Source organism: Chrysochloris asiatica, unplaced genomic scaffold, assembly GCF_000296735.1.
Source record: "Chrysochloris asiatica unplaced genomic scaffold, ChrAsi1.0 scaffold00037, whole genome shotgun sequence".
Lineage (NCBI taxonomy): Eukaryota > Metazoa > Chordata > Mammalia > Afrosoricida > Chrysochloridae > Chrysochloris > Chrysochloris asiatica.
The window spans coordinates 18,372,445-18,382,425 of NW_006408555.1; the positions used below are offsets into that span (position 1 = coordinate 18,372,445).

Genomic DNA, 9,981 nt, shown 5'->3' on the forward strand with positions numbered 1-9,981 from the left:
CACTATATTAATACCCCACCAGACAATAACTTGACACTCAAACGAAAAGAGTTATGGCTAGTACATGAAAGGTGCTCAAATAAACTCACTGCTAACAAATGAATCTTTTTTTAGAGGGTGACAGTGCTGCATAGTGCAGATCGCCCACTGGTCTGTGGATTTGTCTCTTGATTCAACAGGATTTCAATGTAACAGATCCAAGGATTTCCCACCTCCAACCTTGGACCACCTTTAACGTCTTCTTTAGGCTCAATCTCTTCTCTGGGACCAACTTCTCGGCTACCCCGTTTCTGGGACCAGCTAAACACATTTTTGTGTGTGTGCTTAGTACCAAATCTTCAACCAACCAAGAGCTCTCAGATCAGTCAAAATTATTCTGTGGCAGCAGAGGCCAGTGGCAACCGTATGGTCAATCTGCATCTGCGGGCCTCTTAAACCTATCTTTCTCTGGGTTTCTATTTTCATCTCCACGATATAGCCTTAGAAGATGTGGGAAACTTCTTCCACTAGTTGCTGAAGGAGAAACGCAAGGATGCCTAAATGCCTCTTGAAACTGCAAAACCAGCGTTGCAGTGCGCTCTCTTTCAGGATGTGCAGAAGCCATCCCAAGATGTGTGGGGAAGAACTCTGGGTGCCATGGAAACCATCCTGGCCCTGGAGAAGAACCTGAACCAGTCCCTTCTGGATCTGCATGTGGGGGGCTACCCACACAGATCCCCTCTACCTCTGTGACTTTCCGGAGAACCATTTCCTTGATGAGAAGGTGAAAATTATCATGAATATGTGCGTCAACCTGACCAACCTCAGCAGACTGGCCATCCTCTAGGTGGGGCTGGGTGAATTATCTCTTCCAGAGGCTCACCCTCAAGCATGAGGCACCTTCAGTCTTCCCCTGCTATCCTAAGACCTTCTGCCTGAACCTAACCCTCCAGCTACACAGGCAGCATCGCCACTCCCCTGGAGATCTCTTCTCCCAAGCCACAGACTAAATGAAAACAATGAAAGCAAAATGCAAAAAAAGAAAAGAGAAATACATAGTTGCTTTGAAATGAAATCTTTATATACATCCAAGTCTTGCTCATAAATACTCATTTGAGTAAGGTGTTATTGTTAACGTTGTAGAGCTATTCTTGAAAAATAGGTTGAAATTTTCTTATTGAAATCTACATTAAATAATTCAATTGGTGGCAGATGGAACAGGGTAATTATCACCAAAGAAATCTTTCTAGGAGGTATATCTAAAGATAGGGTCTGCACAATAGAATGTCTTTCAAATTTATATGTACCAACTGTTGCAAATATATATTATCATCTGTTTCACTCTGTTGTACATGAGGTCGCTATGAGTCAGACCAAACTCGATGGCACCTAACAACTGTTTTGATGCATGTTCTTCTGAGTTCCCCAAGCTTTTACTGCATGTGCCATGTTATAAACCAATCCTCTTCAAACCACTATAACATCTTGATTTTTACATGGCACCCTGACTATTTTTTTTGCACAGATTATACAAGAATGTTCTAAAACCACAAGTCAGTACTTTACTTTATTATAGGAGGTTAAGATTATTCACAATATCGTATGTTCCATATTTATAACTAAAAGTCATGAAAGCGTAATTAAAAACTGTAAAAGAAAATTTGGCTCACAGCACTTATCACTGGACTGCTAACCACAAGGTCGGTGGTTCCATTCTACCAGTCACTCTGCGGGAGAAAAACGAGGCTTTCCACTTCTGCAAAGATTTGCAGCCTCAGAAACACTATCCAAGGTGTCTACAAATGGGAGCAAACTCCACGCACTTAACAACTTAATATTTGTCTATTGTCTATTTCCTCTATCCCCATGAGAATGTAAGCTCATAAGGAGAACAACATGTTTATCTTTTTTTCTCTCCCCATAATGCATCTCAAGTGCCTAGGATTGCATCCAACACATAACAGATACTCAGAAAATATTTATTGAAAGAATAAAAAACTTGTCACCAGAGAGATTTGAGTTTGAATCCATTTATGAATCCTTCCTCTGTTGTTTCCTAGCTGTTTGACTTTATGCCAAAGCAAAACCAAACTCATTGCTATTGAGAAAATTCCCACTAGTAGTGCCCTGTGAATCAGAGTAGTTGTTGTTTTAAATAAGCGCCAGTGAGTCATAGCGATCTTGTATAGGGTTTCTGAGGAGTGCCTGGTAGTCAGCAGTCCAGTGCTGATCCTACAGTGCCACAGCAGGGCAGAGTAGACCTACCCCATAATGTTTCTAAAGCTGTAATCCTTACAGATTTTTCTAAAGCTGTAATCCTTACAGATTGCCACGTCTTTCTCCTGTGGAGTGATTGCTAGGGTAGAACTGCTGAGTTTATCCACTCTCATACCAGGCTTCCTAATCCACCACTGTACAATATCATGTCAACATCCTCCCAATTGCTTATGTTGAGGGTTGAATGAGTTACTTAAATTCTGGGTGTCTGGTGTTTGTTTTTTCCCTCCACCAGTAAAGTGTTGCTATTAAGTGTCATTGTGTTGGTTCTGACTCATAACAAGACTGTATAGGGTTTCTGAGGCTGTAAATCTTTGTGGGAGCAGAAAGCCTTATCTTTCTCCCGCAGAGCAAATGATGGGCTCAAACCACTGACTGACCTTGTGGTTTGAAGCCCAGTATCTATTCTACAAAGCTACCATGCTCCTAAATGGGAGCTGCTGCTGTTGATAAGTGCAGTAAATCAGTTCTAACTCACAGAGAGCCTGTATAGGGTTTCTGAGGCTGTAAATCTTTGCAAGAACAGAAAGGCTCATCTTCCTCCCAGGTGGCTGGTGAGTTTGAACCGCTGACTTCACAGTCCAGTGCTTATCTTACAAAGCTACCTTGCTCCGCCAAATAGTGAATGCACACAGATATGGATCTTTTCCAATCACTTGACCTGGTAGCCGTCTTCCAAATTGTGCCTTAGGAAAAAAAAGTCCAGTCAAAACAGTGGGACCTGCTGGGCCAGTTCAATTTAAGGTCAAGTGGTTAGCTCAAAAGGTTGAGTAACTATTTTTGGAATCTCAAAGGTGTAATGTTCATAGATTCCCTTGAAAGACACAGGACAACCATTAGTAAGAAGTTTCAAGAAAATTGAAAACTGCATTGGTGAGAAACAGGCCTGAAAAATTGTCGATTTTTTTTTTCATCATGAGAAATCACTGGTTTTCTTGAGAGTAGCTAGGGTAGCTATGAGAATTTCATTAGGAAACCTTACACCATCCACCACTCTATAGGCCTGGTTTTGGCCTTTCAGATTTCTTTTTGTTTCCTAAACTCAAAGAATATTGAAAAGGAACACAAAGAGAGAACCTTGAAGATGTCAAAAGCTCTGTTTTGATTTAATACAGATAAAAGAGCACAGAATTATTCCTGGAAGGGTTGGTAATGGTAGTGATGTTCTGTGGAGTCAGTTCCAACTCATGATGACCCTGCATAGGATATGCAAAGCTGTAAATCTTTATAGGGGCAGAAGGCCTCATCCTTCTCCTGCAGAATGTACAATAGTTTATGAACTGCTGACCCTGAGGTTAGCAGCCTGACTCATAATCACCATGCTATGGAAACATCACCTTGAGAAGTATTAAGACCTAAAAGTAGGACGTACTGAGAAGCAAAAGGTTCACATTTTGATATTTTGTTTTAATAAAGGTTTCTATGAGTTTGTAGCAATACTTTTTTACTCACCCTTGTATATCCATAATAATAGCCTTTCATGCAAAAGAAAAATTAGAACTGAAAATAATTCTTTAAAAATTTAAGCATGACTGTCAAACAGAATAATAGAATTGATGGCAAGTCTGTGACAATTAGAGATGTGTAAAGAAATCTCTCATAGAACAAAAAGACTAGATGTATAAATAGATAGTGAAGAGTTGAGATGTAATTATTGACATTCATCTCATTGTTGTTTGCTTTTCTTTTATAGTGCTTTGACTTGTCTTCTTGAACATTTTCTAGAGCATTCCTTTAGACTTAGTCATTTCAGTTCAAAGAAACATTCTTGCACTGTATTCCATTACTGCCATAACCTATAAACATTAACAAAATTGAAGTGCAAACAACTGAGATTCAAAGTAGCTTTTCAATAGCCACATATGGTTACTTGGTATTTTCTCTTCACTGTTGTCTTTTTCCTATGCTGAATTTGCATTACTGGCCTAGAAAATGACCAGTGACTGCTCTAAGAAAAGAACCCTCTATAAATGAGAAAATGTACCCCTTCACTACCATCCTGACTGCCGTTCTCTAGTGGTAACCACTGTGGACAGCTTTCTGTGTATTCTTCAAGGCCTCTGTGCAGGCACAAATATTAAAACTAAAAAAGGAATCATAAGCACTCTGCAGCATTTTGCTTTTACTACTCGATAATAAAGCATTCATATCTTTTCAAGTCTATAGCTACGTATCTGTGTCATTTTTTTCACAGCTACATAGAACCCAACATAAATACACCATAATTTAAACCACCATTTCCTAGCTGAAGAACCCTATCATACGCTAACCAATAATTACGATCGTATTTTTAGGTTTGATTTTCACCAATCATCTACTTTTTCTAAATTGTTGTCAAGTGCTGTTGAGTCAGTTCTGATTCCTAACGTCTACTGAGTTTCCAAGGAACAGCTGGTGGGTTTGAACTGCTCACCTTGTGGTTAGCAATCCAGTACTTATCCTACAGCCCCACACCAGGACTTCTTACATAATATAATTATTATTAAAATGATCAAATATGCATGCAAAAAGAACTACAGCTTCTAAAATAGCAATAGAAGAAATCCTTATATGTTGAATGCGCTAAAAGAATTCAATAAAGAAATCATTAGAAATGAACTTGAATTAGGTAGAGTTGAGACAGAAGACTAACAATACAATTTAGAAGGAGTCTGTGTTCAAATTGCTTCACAATGACTTTAACTTTTTTCTCCAAAGAAATCAAAACCAGAAGTCATACGTCATGCATTAGGAGTGTGATTCAGTGAGAACATTGACTTAAGGCATCAGTCAACAGCTTATACTCAACGACAAGATCTGGTTTTTCATGTAATGATTAGCAAATGAATGTACTTTTATGTTTTCAAGAAAGTAAAACTTCTAAGTATTAAAAGTTTTATCAGACCCAGCTGTAACTAATGTTTTTGGTTAACTAATTACTTGTCTTAATTATATCAGCTATGAATTTTCTACTCTATTAATCTTGATTGCTCTTGTTCAGTCTGTAGACTTAGGAAGCTACATGAAAACCCCCCTCGGAAACACTATAAAGGGTCACTATGAGTCAGAATGGACTCAGTGGCACTTAACAACAGCAACAACATACCTTGTAACAAGTACAACTGGCATAAACAGTATTGGGAGTAAACACAATTGACTTTTAGTAGGCCATTGCTTAACTAGAGGAAGCACAAGTATCTGGAATAATTTTCTAGCCATGAACCTTCTGCAAGGTGCGTATTGGTCATGTTTTTATACAGCGACTGAAGAATGCACTGTAATACAGTGACTCCGCTAAGTGAAGGTTGGTTAAGATACTTTCTAATGCACATCAGACTTATGCAAAATCAGCAATTGAACTAACTGGTACATTGACAGAACTGGGTGACAGACAAGGGCAAGAGAAAGTTCTATGCCTAGTATTTGCATAGCTCTTAACAACCAAGTTGTTTTTAAAGACATATTTCATGTTTAACTATTCTTTCCATGTTATTAGGATACTGCAGGGAAAATCTATTTTTATCTGCCAATATCTGTTTTGTATTACTGGAACATCGCTTGGGTTCAGACTGAATTTAACCATCCAAAATTGCTTTGTATATTTGTGTGTGTGTGTTTGTGCATTGAACTGTGACTATTAATGATATGTCCTTTGCCTAAAACTAATATTTTATCCTTCCATTTTAAAATAAAGAAGCTTTACCTGACACAAATCTTATCTATTTGGATTTTCAAAGTATTTTGACAATGCCATTAAGCAGCAAAACTTTAAACCAAAGAATAAATTTATACGTTTTTCCCCCTTAATATAGTAAATTACTTTAACCTCTTCCTCAGTGGTTGTAGGATATTGCAGTAAAATGCTGAGATCACCTACCTCCCTGTGTTCCCCAAATACCCAGCTTCCTGGCCAGGAACACTGCCTAAGGGTTCAATAAGTAGGTTAATTCTTCCTCCAGGGTTGGCCTGAGGGTTAAAGTTCCTGACAGAGCCAAGTACAGCTATGCTTGTAGGAAGAAGGTGGGTGGATAAAGTATATGAATACAGGGAAGAAAAACCACTCACATGAAGCTGAAATCATAAGATGATCTTCATTCAGTTCCATGAGCTTTATCTATTTTCTTGTTATTTTTGTCACCTTGGTTTATTCAACAGGACTATTATAATCAAGCTCTTTTCAACATCTAATAAACGAGTATTATGAAAACATCTTCTAATATTTTCATACACTTGTTTTGTTGGAAACTTTAGATCCTATTGCCTTTTGCTTTTTCATTAATTTCAAACCTATTTTCCTATCTCACCTTTTTATGAATAAGATGAAATAAGGGAGGGCAAATTCATGATCACATAGAAAAAATATTTTTTATTTAATTCAATTTTTTTCTGCCATATCTCTGGTAGTAAGTATGATAATACTGTTGGTCCTACCTCTGGTAGTAAGAATGATAATATTGCTAGTATTTTCCATATTTGATGTATTAGCCATTATCTCCATTTTTTTTTCCTTTAAACAGGTTTAACACTTTACTGGTTGTACACCAGAATGCTCCTAAGAAAGCCAAACTATCCAGACTTGGTCTCTCATACTTTAGACATTTTTTCAGGAGGAACCAGTCCCTGAGGAAGGACATCATGCATGGTAAAGTGGAGGGACAGCAAAAAAGAGGGAGGCCCCTAAAGAGATGGATTGGCCCAAGTGGCTGCAGCAATGGGCTCAAGTGTAGCCGCAGTTGTGAGGACAGTGCAGGATTTCATTCTGTTGTGCACAGGGTTGCTGTGGGTTGCGATTGACTTGATGACACCCAGCAACAACAACGAGTATTGATGTGGTGCTGTAGGATAAGCACTGGGCCACAAGGTTGGTTTGAACTGCAAGGTCAGCAGTACAAATACACCAGCATCTGCAGAAACCCTACACAGGGTCACTATGGGTCAGACCAGATTCAATGACACTTAACAACAACAACAACAAGCCTAAGACAAACACTTTACGTCAAGTACTTGTCTGCAGCCACCCACTGCTCACTGAGGCATGTTTAAACACCTTTTGTTTGGAATAAATCATGTATATGAACTGGAACCCTAATAACAAGACTTTTTCACTTAACCCCTTAAATCTGAGCATCATCTACAATTCCTCATAGTAAATATTATCTTTTTCTCATCTTATTCATTAAAAATTTTTTTTCCTAAAACCTAGAGATCTTCATGTGTGTGTTCATGTTTATAAATGAAAGATTAACTTGTTTGTGATAGGTGGTCATCATAGATATTTCGAGTCATTGTTGTTAAATGCCATCAAGAAGCTCATAAGTTTTTAGGATCCCAGTTGCTACTCACAAAAGTAGAACGTAGAACATGACTTCTGTGAACTGTGTCATAGCAACTGACCATGGTGTCCCCCGGGACTAGCCCCAGCCTAAGCAACTTATTCTCTCAAAGTGCTTTGTTATGTCTAACAAATTTTCATAACTGTGCCCCCTATATACTCCATGACATTCATAAATAGGTTTACAGCAAAGCTAAAGACCCATGTAAAATTTGTTGTTGTTCCCCTCTCCAAGTCTGAAACTCAGAGGGAACACATGAGCAAGCATGTAAGCTTGCTGATGACCACGTTGGTCTACTGGTGAGTGGAAGAGTGGGACAGGTAGCAATGAAAAAATGGGATGAATTCAACCACGTTCCATAGACTCCCATTGACTTGGAGATGAAAGAGAAAAGAGGAAGTGCTGGTTGGTCCAAAGTGTGGTGAGACCTGGGAGTCCTGAGCCCATGGACAAGGACATAGCCACGGAGGGCTAGAGCTGAGAGTGAAGCATCCAGCGGATAGGAAGTGAGAGGACATGCACAAGAACACCCAAACTTGCAGACAGTGGCCATTTGACCTAGCTTCGATGGCTTGATAATCAGAACTCATCTAGAGGAAGATGAAAAAAAAAAAGTTTTATTGTGAATTATGTGATAGTTTATAAGGGAGAATATTAACTTTACATTCATCTTATCGTTTATTGTTTCACTGCCATGATTACAATCCCCTCCATGCATCATCAACCAACCAAAGAGTATACCCTGCAAGCCTGGCCCCGGTTGGCAGCACACAGCCCCTCTCCCTCTCTAGGTCTAGAGTCCCCAGCCGCTCCATCTCTCCACATCATCATCTCTGGCGTCACTGCTTCTCTAGGTAGGGTCCTGCTCTCTGCTCTTCTCCCTTGATGGTCCCAGGGACCTCTGCTCCTAGACTGCAAAGTCAATCATTCCTCTTCTTTTGCTACAAAATGTCTAGCTTTATATTTCCAACCCTCACAATCAGTCCTGATAACAATTATTCACTATTGTATTACAAGAGACCTATCTGCATCTCCTTTCATCAGCCATGCCCAGGCAGACTGGATACTACACAGTGGAGATTCTACCTTTCTCCATGCCCTCTGAATCTAGGCTCCCTCTTGAAAGCTTGTAAGCCGTCACTTCTTGCCTTTGTAGCCCCTCATTTTGAGTAGTCAATGTCCAAGTTGCCCATCCCTGTCTACTCTGTGTATGGAAGGGGTGGGAATGATCCTTGCTGTAAAGATTTGTTTCCTCTTTTGAGCTACTGCATCCATAGGTATAGGTCAAGTTCATCAAATTATATCAGTTTACTCTTTTTTTCCTCTTCTTTCTTCTTCTAGTTGAACTCTGATCATCCAGTCATTAAAGCCAGGTCAAATGGGTATTATCTGCAAGTGTAGGTGTTCTTATGCATATGCCCTCTCTTCTTATCGGCTGGACGCTTCACTCTCCATTCTAGTCCTCTGTGGCTATATCACTGACTCTGAGACCAAGAGTCCCCAGTTCTTGCCAAACTGCTGATCAACCAGGTCTCCAGTAGGGTTCACAAGAGTCTACTGAACGTTCTATGGCTTAGCTCACAGCTTCATTGCTGTTTTTCCCTCACTTCCCCTTATCGGTGATGAATGTGGTCACCAATCAGAGTGTGTATTCCCATTGAGTCTTAGTCTTGTAAGGGGGTTTGCCCTGAGGGGACCCAACCACTTGCCTTGATGTCTCCTGGGCAAGCAACTTGCAAATTCAGGGAAGAGCTCCAACATTCGGAACCACATAGGTACGAATATTTTAAAAACTTGAAGGTTTATAGCTAGTGGAACTTGAAGCGGAAGTAAGAAATCGTGTACTTTTGAATCTGCTGAACTCAGCGGCCCGGAGCCTACAACTTGGGCAAGACCAAACGACAAGACCAAGCGGGGGAGCAGACACATCAAGGAAAAACGCTGCGGGAACCTGGGAGCAAAGGTGGAGAATACAATTTGTTGGTTTTGCTTTGTTCTGATCTTCTTTTTTTTATTTTTGGTATCTGTTCATTGCCCACCCCCCCACTGAGTTAGTGGACACCCGCCACCCTCACAACTGTGTGGTGGGTTCTTCTGCCATGCATGTGCAGATACTCTCAGCCCAAGAGCTGGCCCTGAACTGTTTTTTGTTTTGTTTTGTTTTTAAATACAGGAAAGGCCAGGACAGGGCTATAGAGAGGGAAAGAGTTTAAAAACAAAACAGGCCGAAAATTAAATTAAAGCCTGAGGTACAGCATAACAACCAACAGTGGCATCTTGAAATCTCTCAGGCAGCATTGAAGGCAAGAAGCTGAAGAAAGGACATTAAAGTCATACTCACATTAGGCTACAGATTTCTTTTCTTCTCCTTCCTCTCCTTTTTCTGTGATTATAGATTACAGTATTCAGTCTA

The 9,981-nt window shown here is 39.8% G+C and overlaps 1 pseudogene; it reads left to right on the top strand.

The window, feature by feature from the left end:
* The first annotated feature begins 540 nt into the window (after positions 1-540).
* LOC102818481 overlaps positions 541-9,981 on the top strand; it is an 18,278-nt pseudogene continuing 8,837 nt past the window's right edge.